This window comes from Rattus norvegicus, chromosome Y, assembly GCF_036323735.1.
Source record: "Rattus norvegicus strain BN/NHsdMcwi chromosome Y, GRCr8, whole genome shotgun sequence".
In the NCBI taxonomy this organism is placed as follows: Eukaryota; Metazoa; Chordata; class Mammalia; order Rodentia; family Muridae; genus Rattus; species Rattus norvegicus.
This window is the reverse complement of record NC_086040.1, coordinates 24,450,079-24,468,362: the sequence shown is the minus strand read 5'-3', so window position 1 is coordinate 24,468,362 and position 18,284 is coordinate 24,450,079. Positions and strand designations below refer to the sequence as shown.

Here is an 18,284-nt window from a genome sequence, read left to right as displayed (position 1 = left end):
TAAATATCTTTTCCCAAGATGTTAGTTGCTGTATGGAAGTAATGACAGTGTCCTTTGCCTTACAGAAACTTTGAAATTTTATGAAGTTTCATTTTTCAATTTTTGATCTTAGAACAAAAGACGTTGGTGTTGTATTCAGGAAATTTTCCCCAATTCTAAAGTGTTCAAGGCTTTTCCCTGCTTTTTCATCAGTTAGTTTCAGTGTATCTGGTTTTATTTGGAGGTCTTTTTTTAAATTTTTTTTATTAACTTGAGTATTTCTTATTTACATTACCAGTGTTATTCCCTTTCCAGTTTTCCAGGCAAACATCCCACTAAGCCCTCCCCCTCCCCTTTATGGGTGTTCCCATCCCCACCCTCCCTCCATTGACACCCTCCCCCAACAATCACATTCACTGGGGTTTCAGTCTTACCAGGACCAAGTGCTTCCTGTTCCACTGGTGATCTTTATGTGGAGGACTTTAATCCACATTTACTTAAACTTTGTACAAGGAGATAAGAATGGATTAATTTGCATTCTTCTACATTCTGCCCTTCAGGTGAAACAGCACAATTTTTTAAAAAATGCTATCGTTTTTTCCACTGAATGGTTTTAGATCTTTTATCAATTTCCAAGTGGCCATAGCTGTGTGGGTTCATTTCTGCATCTTCAATTCTATTCCATTTATTTACCTGCCTGTCTCAATACCAATACATTACAGTTTTTCATCACCATTGCTCTGTAACACAACATGAGCTCAGGGATGGTGATTTCCCCAAAATGCTTTTATTTTTGAGAATAGTTTTCTCTATCCTGGGATTTATTTTATTCCAAATAAATTGGCAAACTGTCATTTTTATGTCTGTGAAGAATTCACTTGTAATATTGATGGGGATTGAATTGAATCTGTAAATTGCTTTTGGCAAAATGGACATTTTCACAACATTTGTCCTGTCAATACACAAGCATGGGAGATCTTTCTAATTTCTGAGACCTTCAATTTAATTCTTCAGAGACATATGTTCTTGTCATATATATCTTTCACTTGCTTGGTTAGAGTCACACTGAAGTATTTCATATGCTTTTTGACTGTTGTCAAGTGTGTCATTTCTGTAATTTCTTTCTCAGTCTATTTCTCTTTTGAGTAGAGTACTGATTTGTTTGAATCAATTTTTTACCCTGCCACTTTGCTAAAGTTGTTTATTAGGCTTATAAATTCACTGGTGGAAATTTTGGGGCCAATTAAATATACTACCACATCATCTGCACATAGTGACATTTTGAATACTTCATTTGGAATATTAGTCTGTTTACCTACATTTGTTGTCTAATTACTCTGGCTAGGACTTCGAATACTATATTGAAAAGGTAGGGAAAGAGTGGGTGTCCTTGTCTAGTTCCTGATTTTAGTGGGATTGCATTAAATTTCTCTCCATTTAGTTTGATGCTGGCTACTGGTTTGCTGTATATTGCTTTTACTGTGCTTCAGTATGGTCCTTGAATTTAAGATATTTCCAAGACTTTTAACTGTAAAATGCTTTCTCAGCATCTAATGAGATAATTAATTGTTTTCTTTTCTTTGAATTTGTTTTTATAGTGGGATTAGTTTGATTAGTGATCAGGTTCTGTATATTAAACAATCCCAGTATCTCCAGGATGAAGCCTACTTGATCATGATGGATGATTGTTTTGATGTGTTCTTGGATTTGGTTTGAAAGAAATTTACTGAGAATATTTGCAGGGATATTCATGAATAAATTGGTCTGAAATTCTCTTTTTTTGATGGGTCTTTGTTTGCTTTAGTTATAAGCATAACTATGGCATCAGAGAAAGAATTGTGTAGTGTTTCTTCTATTTCTAGTTTGTTGAATAGTTTGGAGAATATTGGTATTAGGTATTCTGTGAAGGTCTGAGAGAATTCTGTACTAAACCTTTCCAGTCCTGGGATCTTTGGTTGGGAGATATTTAATGACTGCTTCTACTACTTTATGAGTTATGGGAGTATTTAGATGGTTTATCTGATCCTGATTCAACTTTGGTAACTTGTATCTGAATAGAAAATTATCCATTTATTCCTTACTTTCCCGTTTTTTTAAGCATAGGCTTTTATAGTAGGATCTGATAATTTTTCGAGTTTTCTCATTTTCAATGGTTATATCTCTATTTCAATTCTGATTTTGTTATTTTTAATTTGAATACTAAGGATTTACCTATTTCTGGATTTTTCAAAGAACCAGCTCCTGGTTTTGTTGATTCTTTATATAATTCCTTTTGTTTCTACTTGGTTGATTTCAGTCTGGAGTTTGATTATTTCCTGCTGTATAGTCCTCTTGGTGTATTTGGATTTGTATTGGTTCTGAGATTTCAGGTGTTCTGTCAAACTACTAGTGGATCATAGCAATTGTTTCTTTGTGGAGGCTCTCAGAGCTATGAGTTTTCCTCTTAGAATTTCTTTTTTGTGTTCCCAAGTTATGCCTTCATTTTCATTAAATTCAAAAGTGTCTTTAATTTTTTCTTTATTTCTTCCTTGAACAAGTTCTCCTCGAGTAAATCATTCCTGAGCTACCATGTATATGTGGGTTTTTGGTTGTTCTTGTTGTTATTGAAGACCATTCTTAGTGTTTAGTGATCTCATAGGATGCAAGGGATTAATTCAGTCTTCTTGTATTTGTTGAGGCCTGTTTTGTGATGGATCATATTGTCAGTTTTGGAGAAGGTACTATGTGGGACTGAGAAGAAAGTGTCAGGAGCCATGACTGGACAAGCTAATAACTGGCAGGTGATCATCCTCAGATGAACAGCATCGGATTACTTTATAATCCACAACTGGTACACCCTTATTAAGCAAGGCTGTAATGGATTCATTTTGGGAAAGTTTCCTGCTATTAAAATGCTATTCCTGTTGTTATTATTAGACATATATAACAATAATTGAGTTATAGCACCTTTGGAGCACATCTCTGCAGGCCTATGAAGTTGTACTGTCCCGTAGTGTTAGTATACAGACAAGTAGATGAATTCTTTAGTCTTAATAACGATCCTACAATAATTCTTAAAATTATATCAATGGTTATTAAGCTCTTTTATAGTGGGACTGCTATAAGTCTCTTTCTATTAGTCAAAATTCCAGTGACAACTCTGCCAGTCTCCCAGGTGTCACCATTTAATTGTTCTGAGAGGGTAAACAGACTTAATCCTACTCAGAACACATTCCAAGAGGTTCCAAAACAGTTATCAAGAGTCAAACAAAGAGATCAAACGATTTGGTACAGGTGAAAGGACACAAGATAAGATATTGACTGTGTTTTTCAATATATAACTTCACTAACAACTATGGTTTAGGATCTTCAGTGAGCCTGTGGAGCTGACACTCGTGATGAATGTTTAGCCAGATAATTACTTCTGATGGATAATCGTGATGTCATGCCCCACCACCATGATGTCATGTCCCACACCCATGATGTCCCGCCCCCTTCCCAGTGATGTCATGCCTGAGTCCCTTGCTAGAATGGTTGCATCTATTCACCAGGTAGCATTCTGAATGCTGCCCTGGAACCACACTCCTCCAGGCTCCTACCATTTATACTCCCTCCTTCTATCCTCTCCCCTTCTTATCTGAGAGAGTGGAGGACCCCTCTGGGTCACCCTCTCCCCTGGCACATCAAGTCTCTACTCAACTAGATTCATCGTCTCCCACCAGGTCCTGAAAACGCAGCCCGGGTAGGAGAACAGGATCCACAGACAAGCGACTGGTTTAGTGACCCCACCTGAAGATCATTGTGCTCCTCTTTCTCTGTCTGCCCTTCCCTCAGCCCTTCAGTGAGACTCACTGAGCTCCATTCGATATTTGGCCGTATGTCTGTGCACCTGTGTCAGTCGGCTGCTCCGTTGAGTCTTGCAGAGGACAATAATGCTACCCTCCTGTCTGCAAACATAAGAAAGGACCATTAATAATGTCAGGGTTTGCCGTTTGCCCATAGGATAAGTCTCACATCCGGCCACTTACCTTGTCGCCATTCCCTCATTTCCTCTTCCATCTCTGTACTTGTGTTTCTTATAGAGAGGACAAATTCTGGGTCAAAATTTTGGGAGTGTGTTTGGGTTATTATCCTTCCACCTTGGGTCCTCTGTGGCTATGGAAAGTGACCATTTCAGTACCCGTATCCCCACTGCTACGAATCTCAGCTAAAGTCACCCTCATGGATGCTGGGGTAGCCTCACACATCCCATATTGCAGGCAAATAATACAGATATCACCCACCCTGGACAGTCACTGATTTCAGTTTATTCTCTTGGCCCTCTGTCCCTCTTGCCCGTCTCTCCCAAGAAATGATTCTCAAACCCCATTTCCCTTCCCATCCTCTCACCACCCAATCCTTTCCTTCCATCTGCCTACTCTCATTATTTTATTCATCTTTCTGAGTGAAATTTAAGCATTTTCTTAGGCCTTTCTTCTTGTTTAGCTTCTTTGGTTCCGTAGATCGTAGCTTGTGAATTCTGTACTTTATGGCTAATACCTTCTTTTAAGTGAATATGTACATGTTATTTTGTGTCTCAATTACCTCATTCAGAACAATACTTTCTCATTCCATCTACTTGACTACATCCTCACAATGTACTTATTTTCATAGCTGCATAGTATTCCATACTATAAATGAACCACATTTTCTGTAGCCATTCTTTGGTTGAGGGGCATCTGGGTTATTTCTATTTCCTTCTTATTATGAAGAAAGCAGTAAGGAAACTTATGGAGCACATGTCCTTGAGGTATGGCAGAGGTCTTTTCAGTTATAAGGCCAGGAGTAGTATAGCTAGGTATATATATATATATATATATATATATATATATATATATATATATATATATATAGGTTTATATGCAACTTAAACAAAGTTTAACTCCATGTGTAGCTCACAAGTTAATGTGAAATGCTGAGGGCAGAAATTTTTACACTTCAGTTTGCTTATATGGTGAATCACTTTGATCGATTTTCATAGACTGGACCACTCCTGCAGCTACAGGAGGAAGCCTACTAGATGGCACTGGATGGAATATTCATGTGTCCTTGGATTTTGTTTTCTATAATTTTACCTAGTATTTTTTCCACCTATGTTCTTAAGGGAAGTTCGTCTGAAATTCTTGCTGTGTTAAGTCCTTTTGTGATTTAGGTGTCAGGGTGACTGTGCTGTCAAGGAATAAGTTTGGCAATTTTCCTCCTGTTTCTGTTTTTTGGAGTGTGTTGAGAATTCTTTGAAAATCTGGTAGGACTCTGTGCTCAAACAATCTGGCCTTGTGGCTCTTTCAGTGGGGAAACTTTTAATTACTCTTTTGTCTCTTTAGGTGTTGTAGAGCTATTTACATAGTTTATCTTACCTCAGTTTACATGTGGTCAGTGTTATCCATCTACAAAATCATCCATTTCATTCAGAGCTTCAAATTGTGTAACCACCAGGTTTCTGAAGTGAGACCTAAGGATTTTGTGACTTTCATCAGTGTCCATCGATGTGGCTCCCTGATCATTTCTGATTTGGATGCTATTTCTCCTCCTAGTACATTATCTGTCTTAGGGTTTGTCTGTCTTGTTGATGTTCCCAAGGAACCAGCTATTTTTTTTTTTGTTGATCTTTGTATTCTTTGTTTCTGATGTACCACTTTCACCCCGAGTCTGATTATTTCTTGCTGTCTCCTCCTTTAATATGTATTTGCTTCTTTTTATTTTAGAGACTTAGGGTGTGCTGGGAAGTTGCTAGTGTTGGTTCTCTCTGGTTTCTTTATGAAAGCGCCTTGTGCTGCATATGCATGTTCCTCTTAGCAATGCTTTCCTTATTTCCCTTAAGTTTGGAGAAGCTGTGCCTTCATTTTCTTTGAATTCTAGGAATGCTTTTTTATATGTCTTCTCTGAACGGATGGTTCTTCAGTTGCGAGTTATTGAATTTCAATGAGTTTATACACTTTTTCTTATTGTTGAAGTCCAGTTTTAATCCATTGTCATCTGAGAAAATACAATGGTTAGCACAGTCTTTCTGTATCCCTTGTGGCTTTCTTAGAGTGTGAGAACATGGTCAGTTTAGGATAAGGTTCCATGAGGTACTGAAAGGAGAGTGTTTACTTTTGTATTCAGGTGAATTATTATGTAGATATCAGTGAGGTCAACTTAATTGAACCCGTGTTAGTTACATCATTTTTTTTTTAATTTCTGTCTCAATGGCCTGCCCTTGGTAAGAGTAGGACATTGATATTCCCTACTACTCATTTGTGAGGTTCGATTTGATATTTAAGCTTCAGCAATATTGCTGCCTTTGTCTTTGGCATATAGACATCTAGAATCGAGATGGCATTTTGGTGGATTTTTCTTCTGATGCATATGAATTGTCCTTCCCCAACTCTATTGATTACTTTTGGTTGCATGTCTGATTTGCTGGATGTTAGAATATCTACGCCATTTGTTTCTTGTGTCTATTTGCTTGGAAAAGCTTTTCAAACACCTTTGTATGAGGTTGTGTCTATCTCAGTTGCTGTATTGTGTTTCTTGAGTGCAACAGAAGGATAGATCCTGTTTATAAATCCATTGTGATAGCCTGTGTTCTTTTACTATTGAGTAGAGGCCATTAATGCTTAAAGGCATTAATGATAAGTGATATTTAGTTCATTCTATTTTGATGTTGTCGAAGCATGGTTATTTTTTTTTGATTGCATATTTTTTGGTTTTTGTTTTTTCGATTGGGATGTTTGAGTGTGTATGTGAGTATTAGATATGTTCTGTAGGGTGCATGGCTTTTTTTGTTAACATGTTTCGTTTTTGTTTTTTGGAGGAGCTGTTAGAGTATGTGTGTGAATATGAGAACACTTCTGTAGGTTATGCTGTGCAATTATTAATTTCTAGTGGGAGGCAGGGATGGTTCAATTTCTGAAAATCCATCAATATAATGCACTACCTAATGAAAATAAAAGAAAAAAATCACATGATAATCTGATTAGATGCTGAAAAGGCTTGCAAAAATATTCGAAACCCTTTTCATGTTAAAAGGATAAGAGCGAGCAGGGATACCAGTCCTATGCAGAAACATAATAGAAGCAATGAGCTGCAAGTCGGTACCCAACATCAACCTAAATGGAGAGAAACATAAAGCAATTCCATTAAAGTCAAGGACAACGTAAGGATGCCCACTATCAGTAGAGTATTTGAAATTCTATCCATGGTAAAAGAATGGTTCAAATTTGGTTCTGACATGGAGTATGGCCAAGGCCTGAGAAGGAGAAATGGCATAGAGATTTAGAACTCCTGGGTTATGGCCCACTCTTCAGCACAGCCTCATTGGACCTTGGTGAGTAATGAACCCAACGAGGACTTCATGCAGAGTGTTGCTCAGTTATACCACTCATATCTCTCTTAATCTAAGAAGTGCATGAAAATCCTCATGGAGATTCCCACCACTCAAAAGGCAGCACCATTGGTATTGGCAATAACAGTGGTCAAGGTCATTTAGGGATTGCCTCTGGGGCAGATCAGTGCTTCCATCATTGCCTGAAGAAATGTACAATGGTCAGAGACGACCACAACCCTTAAAAAGCTTTTGGGAAAATAAAATTGTTCGTGAAGCTGGCTAAGATGTTTTCACTACTGTCTCTGATGTAAAATATATATATATATATATATATATATATATATATATATATATATAGAACAATTTGAAGTTCGGAAAGGCTGGGACCTTTTAAGGTCAGGGATCAAGAACAATGGTGGTACAGGTAATGGTGTGACTGTCACAGAAGCTGGACTGTTGATGACTCATTTCTGACCCAGTTTTACCCTCAGCTTCCTGATAAGATTTAATAAGGATTTCCAAACACAGACGTATATTCTGATCATTTAAAGCAGATATGACGTTTTTATACAGATGTTTAGATTTCTTTTTTTTTTTAAGATTCTTATTAGGGTACTTTTAATGATAAATAATACAATACTTAACCATTGCTCTAGAAATTCAAATTGCTGCCTACAGTGAAGGGAAACCAACTGAAAAAAGTACTTTGTTTGTTCTTTGTTACTTTATAACAAATTGCTTACTTATGAAGTTACTTTGGCCTTGGGAGTAATTTGTTTTCTCTACATGTATTATGTAATACTAGGTCTCATACAGTGTTGGGTACCACTTTTTTCACCATCAAGCAGGAGAAGAAAATTAGTACATGTTCACATTTGCAATTTTTAACGGCTTGAAAGATTTCACTAGGATATCAAAGCTACTTGTTGTGGTTTGCCCTGAAGTTATCTGTATTTTGATGCTAAATCCACTGGCCCAAGGATAGTTGCCTAGTCTTGTACTCAGAACTCAGGTGACTTCACAAGAACCACCTCCCATTGAATTTGTAAAGTACATGTGAGGGGCAGGAACAGGATAGAAGGAATCCTGTCATTGGAGGAGAAGGATGGATGGGCGGGAGAGATGTTTGAAAGGAGAGGAGGAGACTAGAGGAAAAGGGAGAGACAGGAAGAGGAGAGGGTGAGAAGCCATTGAAGGTGAAGTCAAGATTCTGCTCTCTGTATTTACAGGTTGGTATTAATGTTCCTAAGGGATAGATGGTAAAGTGCTTTGTTTGTTTAAGTGGGCAATTATATCTTATTAATTGGGTCAAAATTATTGTGTTGTGTGTTCTTTTACATGAGGGTTTGAGGATAGGAAAGTGTGTAGCCGCAAGAGACACTGGGCAGCCAAGGAGTGGGGATGTGTTTTCCCAAAGATATCTACCAGATATCATGGGACAATATGGTGCCAGTGCTAGCGGTGTAAAAGGCAACATTACTTTTTTCTTTTCTCTTTTTACAACAGATCATGAACCAAGGTGATGATCAAGAATCCAATAGCATTCCTTAGAGTTTACTGAAAAGTTTTATTTTCTAAGTAAGAGGACACAGGCTCTATGTTAAGGCATGTGATAACTTAAGGCCAGGAATTCAAATAATGAAAAAGTGAAGCAGCCTGTACTGACAGGCTGTAGGTCCGCTGCTCTGTGATAAGTAAGGGCAGCTCAGAGAGTTAAGAGATTAAAGCTGCTTTTTAAAGAAAGTTGTTTAGAAAGTTTTTCAGGATACTCATATTCTTTTTAAGGTGGGCTCCAAGTGAATTTTGGGATTAAATCCTAGCTACACAAGGTACTTCATTATTAAAGGTATTATTAAAAAGTGATAAAATTTGGTTTTAGAAAGAAGAGTGTAGGGACATTTCCTGAAACAGGGGGGATTTTCATAAAAGCTTCAGAACTTAGATAAGGAAAAATTAGTCACTACCGCCAAGTTGAGAGTTGTGATAAATGTCTGTAACAGCAGGCAGAGTGAATGCAGACATATATTGTAGAAGTTATTAAGGTTAAAGAAAAATCTGTGGCTCCGGGTAGAGAGCTTAAGTGATGGATATATTTTGGGCTAAAGCCCTGAGTTTTAAGTTGCATATTGATTTTAGAATTGATAGAATGTTGTGGTTTGCCTTGAAATTTTCTCTGAATTTGTTAAATAAAGGCAAGAGCGTGAGATTTGGACAGAGGGAAATGTCAGGAGCAAGAGGGGGATTAGATTCAGAGAATAGGGTTAGAGAGAACAGTTGCTGACAGTTGAGCCAGTGGAACCTGAGCAGGAGGGGGAGAGGATGGCACAGTTGGGAGTGTGAAGGGAGGAGAAGGAAGCAAGGAGGAGAAGGGAATGGTTTAGAGATAGGATGGGGAACTGAGAAGTGTTAGAAGAGACCGGAGATGGAGATAGGGGGGGAGAAGGAAGCTAGGAGGAGAAGGGAACGGTTTAGAGACAGGATGGGGAACTGAGAAGAGTTAGAATTGACAGGCGATGGAGAGAGGGGAGAAGCTAGGAGTCTTTGTAAGAGAAAGAGAAACTAAAGCATGAAAGGGTTGATATATTTGGGAGAGTGAGTAAAGAAAGAGAGAGAGAGAGGAGAAGCAAGGAGTCGTTGTGGGAGAAGCTGGAGACTTGGTAAATATAAGGTGCAAGGGATAGATGGTACCGGGCTTTGTATGTTTAAGTGGGCAATTATATCTTACCAATTGGAAATAAGATTATTGTGTGGTGTGTTTTTATATGTAAGAGTCTCACTGTAAGAAAGTGTGTGGCTGGGCTGTGTTTCTGCCAAGATATCCAGCAGATATCTGGGGCACTGAGGTGTGGAACCCAAGCAGGGTAAACCAACCAGAGAAAAACATTTACTGTTTCATTTTTATTTTTTATTTTTTATTTTTATTAATTTTTACAACAACAATAGAAGGTGCTTAAGTTTGTTTTAAGGAGAGTAAAGAGACTACCTGAATCACGTGGTGATTTTCATCTGTGGTTTGAAACTTAGGGAAAAATTGGTCTTATTTTGCAGTTTGTGTCTGACACTGATATCTGGGAGATAGAATTGTTTCTAGTTGAGACTTCATCATCTCAGTCTTTTCACTAGTAATAATCTGAGTTCCATTCCTTGACAGTGACCTTTTAGATTTCTGAATCAGTAGGTGTGATTAGGTGGCAGATTTCTTTACTTTAATTTCTTTTATTTTTTTTAGCAAATTTTATTCCTTTTTTCAATTGGATAATTCTATATTTACAATTCAAATGTTATTTCCTCCCCAATTTCCGGCCCATAAGATCCCTAAACTGTCCCTCTCCCCATTTCTACAATGTCCCTTACTGCTCCTTGACATTCCCTTGAACTGGGAGTCAAACCCAGGGAGGATGAAGGGCTTCTCCTGTTGATGCACAAAAAAGCCATCCTTTGCTACATATCCAGTTGGAGCCATAGGTCTGTCCATTTAGTCTTTGAATATTGGTTTAGACCCAGAAAGCTCTGGTTCATTGGCATTGTTGTTCTTATGGGGTTGAAAACCACTTCAGCTCCTTTAATTCTTTCTCAAAATATACCAACAAGAGGTCTGTTTTCAGTTCACTGGTTTGCCACTTGCATTCACTTCTCTGCTTGACAGGTTCTTCCTGTGTCTCTCAGGGAAGATCTATATCAGCTTCCTTGCAGAATGCACTGCTTAGCTTTATCAACATTATCTAGTTTTTGTGGCTAGTAAATATACATTTTTTGGCTCGTACAGCTGGTTAGGTGCAATTTCAAAATGGATTCTGCACAACTATGTCAAGATTTTATAATCCACAAATGAATATGACCAATAGACTCCCTCCTGTTCATATGAACATATTGGTTTTGAGGTTTTACTGGACCTAAAGCCATTCCTCTCACTGCCCATCCTCCTGAATATTATGTTTTGCCTGTAGAAATAATCATGGTAGAACATCCAAAACCCTCAAGACAGGGACTGGGAACACAGGAAGGTAGATATATGAGAACTGATATCTAATGGGACAAGAGAACTGCATTCTACACTCCATGGTGTTTTTTGCATTACTGATGTCTGGTAATTTTTGGATAAAATAAGGTTTAGGGAGTTTATCCTTTGAAGTAGGTACATAATATTTAAATTATTATACTCTATAGCTGAGTCCCCTTTGTTGAAAAAAATCATTTAAAAAATTGGAATTGGAAAACAGAAGTTTTGAGTACACATTCAGGAATATATTTATAAAGTCCCCTATCAAGGAATGTAAAATAAGAAAATGTAATGTGAAATTCATTCAATTAAAGGTCTGTAGAAAAAATACTGGCTTGTGGAAAACATAGAAAACCTAGGAAATTGAATTGTATGTCAGAGGAATGGAATTGGGAATAAAATGATTGTCCAGAAGAATCTACTTCACCCCATGTTCCTAGATCCTTTCTCTGTATGCCCAGTGCCTGACCTTCTACATTTACAGCATGTATACACTAATGAAGCAAGAAATAGTTTCTAACTTTAGGGAGATGTAGTATGTAAAGGTGTCCATTGTATAACCAATTCTATATGGGTGATCCCCTTCCCATCCTCCCCCCATTACCTCCAGCCCCCCAACAATCACGTTCACTGGGGATTTAGTCTTAGAAGGACAAAGGGCTTCCCCTTCCACTGGTGCTCTTACTAGGATATTCATAGATGCCTATGAGATTGGAGCCCAGGGTCAGTCCATGTATAGTCTTTGGGTAGTGGCTTACTCCCTGGAAGCACTGGTTGGTTGGTATTGTTGTTCATATGTGGTCTCGAACCCCTTCAGGGTCATCCAGTCCTTTTTCTGATTCTTACAACGCAGGTCCCTTTCTCAGATCATTGGTTTGCTGCTGGCATTCGCCTGTGTATTTGCTGTATTCTGACTGTGCCTCTCAGGAGAGATTTACATGTGGTAACTGTCAGTCTGCATTTCTTTGCTTCATCGATCTTTTCTAATTGGGTGACTGTATATGTATAGGCCCTATGTGGGGCAGGCTCTGAATGGGTGTTCCTTCTGCCGCTCATTTTATCTTTGCCTCCCTATTCCATGCCAAGTGTATTCTGGTTCCACTTTTAAAGAAGGAGTGAAGCATTCGCATTTTGATCATCCGTCTTGAGTATCACGTGTTCTGTGCATCTAGGATATTTCATGCATTTGGGTTAATAGACACTTATCAATGAGTGCATACCATGTGTGTTTTTCTGTGATTGGGTTACGTCACTCAGGATGATATTTTGCAGTTTGATCAATTTGCCTATGAATTTCATAAAGGCGATGTTTTTGATAGCTGTGTAATATTCCATTGTGTAGATGTACCACATTTTCTGTATCCATTCCTCCCTTAAAGGGCATCTGGGTTCTTTCCAGCTTCTGGCTATTATAAATAAGGCTGCTATGAACATAGTAGAACACGTGTCTTTTTTTTATATGTTTGGGCATCTTTTGAGTATATCCCCAAGAGAGTTATAGCTGGATACTAAGGTAGTTCAATGTCCAATTTTCTGAGGAACCTCCAGACTGATTTCCAGAAGGGTTGTACAAGTCTGCAATCCCACCAACAATGGAGGAGTGTTCCCCTTTCTCCACAACCTTGCCAGCACTTGCTGTCACCTGAGATTTTGATCTTAGCCATTCTCACTGGTGTGAGGTGAAATCTCAGGGTTGCTTTGATTTTTATTTCCCTTATGACTAAAGATGTTGAACATTTCTTTAGGTGTTTCTCTGCCATTCCGTGTTCATCAGCTGTGAATTCTTTGTTTAGCTCTGAACCCCATTTTTTAATAGGGTTATTTGACTCCCTGCGGCTGTCTAACTTCTTGAGTTTGGAGATATATTGCGCCCTCTATCTGTTGTAGGATCGGTAAAGATCTTTTCCCAATATGTTGGTTGCTGTTTTTTCCTAACCACAGTATCCTTTGCCTTCAAAAGCTTTTCAGTTTTATGAGATCCCATTTGTTGATTCTTGATCTTAGATCATAGGCCATGGTTTCTTCAGGAATTTTTCTCCAGTGCCCTTGTTTTCCACACAGCATGCACTTCTTAGCATCATCAATCTTATCTAATTTTGGTGTCTGAAATATATATAGAAAATGTATGCGCACACACACACACACACACACACACACACACATTTTGCTGGCTCCTACAGCTAGGATGTTGGGTGGAATTTTAACATGTTTTCTGGGAAACTAGGTCATGAATGTAGAATCACCAAATGACAATGTCAAATAGACTCCCTCCTGTTCTTATGAAACTATTGAAGTTGAGGTTTATCTTGACCTCAAGTGATTTTTCTCCCTGCCCATCCTCCTGAATCTTATGTTTTACCAGAAGAAAGAATCGGGGTAATTTATTTAAAACCCTCAAGTCCGTCCCTGTGAACTCAGGAATTCAGATATTAGAGTACTGATATCTAATGGGACTACAAGAAACATAATCTGTACTTCATTTTGTCCTTTGCTTTACTGATGTCTGGTAATATTGGGATAAAATTATGATTTGGGAGTTTATCCTTTGAATTAGGTACACTATATTTAAAGTCTTAGATTTACTCTATAACTCGACCCTCTTTGTTGCCAAAATCAGTGCAAAAAATGAATTGAAAAATACAGTTTTTGAGTACACAAATATATATATATATATATATATATATATATATATATATATATATATATATACAAAGGAATATATACAAAGTCTCCAATAAAAGAAGTACAATAAGAAAGTGTAATACAATATTCAGTCAAAATACTGTAGGGCAAATTCTGTCCTTTAGGAAACAGAGAAAACCTAGGAAATTGCACTGTATGTCACAGGAATTGAACTGGGAATAAAATTATTATCCAGAAGTATCTCCTCTACTCTGTGTGTCTAGATCATTTCTACCCCTGCCAAGACCCTGACTAACTTTGTCCATTCAGAACATGTAAACAGTAATGAAGCAAAGGGAAGTCTCTAGATTTAGAGAGACAGAGTACATAAAGGATTCTCCTGTGTTACAGGGCACATACCTGGAAACGGCACTCTCGAAACTGCTCAATGTAAAGAAAGCTGTTTAGAGGTAGGCCATGGAAATTCTCAGTTACATCATCATTAGGCCCTCCATGAAAAAATCTCTTGTATCTTGGAGATCCCTAGTTTCTCCTGTGATATCATGTTGTCATGTCTGCAATGCCTCTCGTATATTCCTTCAGTACCTATAGGTTTTACTAATTGGCCTCTATTTCAGAGGAAACATCAATGTGGGAGTAAGAATAAAGAGGATGAAAAGCTCAGAGATGGGGAGAATGAAGATGGACTTCTGTCTTGGTATAAAAAAAGGAAGAAATATGTCCACCCAGAGAAATCTCACTGAGTCCTTGGTAGGAGTTGAGTAGTTACCTTGAAGAGATAGAATTGATCTGAGCCTTCCACACATGGGATCAGGAGCTCGGAGCTTGGAGCATGTCAGAAGCATCTGGACTTCCCTGCTTCTAGTGGTTCCTGTTAGTCAGAGAGTTTATATCATTAATATCTTTATCCCAAAAACCAGGCGTTGTGAAGGGCACTGTTCTTTTCCTTAGAGCTGATGGCTTTTATTTTTTTTTTTTTTTGCTCAGAAGAAAAAGGTCCTAAGGAAGAAGTGAAAGACAAGTATTGTGTCTTCAGCTCAGAGTAAACTCCTCGATTATTTGGATACCTATAGTGCAGTTTGACTCTGATACTGGTATTCGGGAGAGAGACATGTTTATAGTTCATCCTATCATTTTTCCACTAATATTACTCTGTCTCCCATTGCCTGGTTGTGACCCTTCAGATTTCTCAGTCAATATGTCTGATTAGATGGCAGTTTTCTTATCTTTAACATATTTAATTCTTTTTATTTTTAGCAATTTTTTTGCTTTTTTATTTGATTTTTCCATATTTACATTTCAAATATTTTTGCCTTTCCCAGTTTCCTGTCTATACGATCCCTCCCCGTCCCCCCACACTTCTTATATAATTCCCCTTACTGCCCTTTGAAATTCCCTTGAATTGGTAATAAAACCTAGGTTAGACCCAGGGCATCTCTTTCTATTGGTGCCCAGCAAGGCCATTCTCTGCTACATATGAAGTTGGGGCCATAGGTCTATCCATGTACTATATTTGAATATTCATATATTACAAGAAAACTCCGGTTCATTGGCATTGTCTTTTTTATTGGACTGAAAGCTCCTTCAGCTCCTGTAATCCTTCCTCAAAAATCTACCAACAAGAGATGTGCTTTCAGTTCACTTTTTTGCTACTACAATTCACTTTTGTATTTGACATGTTCTAGCTGTGTCTCTCAGGAAAGACCTATATCCATATCTTCTGATCATGCAATTTTAAGTTTCATCAATCTTATTTAGTTTTGGTGGCTGATATATATATATATATATATATATATATATATATATATATATATATGTATATATATATCTGTATATCTATATCTACATCTGCATCTCCATCTCTCTCTCTCTCTCTATATATATATATATATCCATATACATATATATGTATATATATATATCTGTATATATATATATATCTGTATATCTATATCTACATCTGCATCTCCATCTCTCTCTCTCTCTCTCTCTCTCTATATATATATATATATATATATATATATATATATACATATGTAACCTACAGATATGAAATTAGATGGAATTTTAACATGGATTCTGGGGAATAATGTCAAGAAAGTAGAATCTAAAAAGGACAGTGCAAAGTAGACTCTCTCTTGTTCTTATGAACCTAATGAAACTGAGGACCTCAAGCCATTCCTCACTCTTCCAAACCTCGTGAATCTTATGTTTGGCCTTAAGAAAGAATCATAGTCAAGTATCCACAACACTCTAGTCTTGCCACGGGAATACAGTAAGGTAGATAATGCAGGACTGGTATCAAATTGGAATAGAGAACCGAATTCTACAGTCCATGTTTTTTTTTTTTTTTTTTTTTTTTTTTGCTTTACTGATGTCTGGTAATTTTGGGATAAAATTAGGATTTATGAGTTTATCATTTCAAGTAGGTATACAATATATACAATGTTATACTCATTCTAGAGCTGGGCCACATTTGTTTCCAAAATCATTGCAGAAAAAGGAATTGGAATACCGAATTTTTTAGTACACATTCAGAAATATTTATTAAGTCCCATATCGAGGAATGTACAGTAAGAAAGTGAAATACAATATTAATTCAATTGAAGGTCCGTAGTGAAAATACTGGCCTTTGGGAAGCAGAGAAAAGATACAAAATTGAACTGTATTTCACGAAATGTACCTGGGAATAACATTAATATCCAAAAGAATCCCATTCATTCTATGTTAAAAGACCTTTTCTACCCATTCCAAGCCCTTGACTAATTTTTTCTGTTCAGAGCATGTAATCTCATATAAAGCAAAGCGAAATCTATAGTTTTACAGAGATGGAGGATATAAAGGTTTCCACTGTGTCACAGGAGACATACCAGGAAAGGACACCCTCAAATATGGTCAATGTAAGGAAAGCTGTTCAGCACGTAGGCCATGGCAGTTCTCAGTGATATCATCATTAGGCCTTGCCTGAAAAATCTCTTGTAACCTGGAGAGATTTTTCTTCTGTGATGTCACAATTGTTGTCATGACTTCATCTGCATCTCAGGTATTCCTTCAGTACCTCTAGGGTTCAGTAATAGGCATCTAATTCAGAATAAACATCCATTTTGGAGTAAGAACAAAGAGGATGAAAAGATCAGAAATGGGTAGAAGGAAACTGCCATTCTGCCTTTGTCTAAAAAAGGGAAGTAATATGTGTGCTTGGGAAAACTCAGTGACTCCTTGGTAGGGGATGACTGGCATTGCTGAACAGATAGCCTTGATCTGAGCCATCCACATATGCAAATCAGGAGCTGGGACCCTCTCAGAAGCATCTGGACTTCTCTTTTCTTATGGTTCCTGTAAATCAGAGTTTTTATATAATCAATTTCTTCATTCCAAAAGCTAGTTGTTGGGAAGGGCACAGTTGTTCTCCTCAGAGCTCATGGCTTTTACTCTTTTTGCCCTGAAGAAAAATGTCCAAAGAAACAAAGAAAAGACATGTATTGTGTCCTCAACTCAGTGTAAATGCCTCCATGCTTTGTATACCTGTAGAGCAATTTGTGTCTGACACTGATATCTGGAAGGGATATAGTTGAGACTTCAACATCTCAGTCTTTCCATTAGTATTACACTGAATACCATTTCCAGACAGTGACTGTTTGGATTTCTCTGTCAATAGGTTTGATTATCTGGCAGGTTTCTTTTCTTTCTTTCATTTTTTTTTATTTTTAATACAATTTTATTGCTTTTTTTATTTGGATATTTCTACATTTGCATTTCAAATGTTATTTCCTTTCCCAGTTTCTTTTCCATAATTGCCCTATCTAAATCCGCTAACCTTCTTATATAACCCACCTTACTGCCCCCTGACTTTCCCTTGAACTTGGAGTCAAACCCAGGCAGTACCAAGAACTTCTCCTTCCATTGGACTTCTCCTTCCATTGGTGACCAACAACGCTATCCTTTGCCACAGATGCCGTTGGAGCCATAGTTCTATCCATATATAGTCTTTGAATATTGGTTTAGTACCAGAAATCTCTGGTTCATTATCATTGTTGTTCTGATAGGGTTGAAAGCACCTTTAGCTCTTTTAATCCTTTCTCAAACTCTACCAAAAAGATGTCCGTTTTCAGTTCACTGGCAGCATAGACTCCTTAGCTTCATCAGTCTTATCTACATTTGGTTGCTGAGTGTGTGTGTGTGTCTGTGTGTGTGTGTGTGTGTCTGTGTGTGTGTATGTGTGTGTGTGTGTGTGTGTGTAGAGCTGAACAATGAATTCTCAACTGAGGAATATCCACATTCTTAGCCACTAGGTAAATGGAAATAAAAAAAAATCCTGAGGTTCCACAGCACACC

At 37.6% G+C, this 18,284-nt stretch overlaps 1 long non-coding RNA gene across 1 annotated transcript; it reads right to left on the bottom strand.

Annotated features, from left to right (window-relative positions):
* Positions 1 to 368: 368 nt before the first annotated feature.
* Positions 369 to 17,688, bottom strand: LOC134484307 (uncharacterized). The gene is made up of 3 exons (XR_010061710.1): positions 16,820 to 17,688; positions 14,719 to 14,820; positions 369 to 3,905 (listed from the first exon to the last, which is right to left on the bottom strand). It is a non-coding gene; the product is annotated as an uncharacterized LOC134484307 (long non-coding RNA).
* Positions 17,689 to 18,284: the final 596 nt, after the last annotated feature.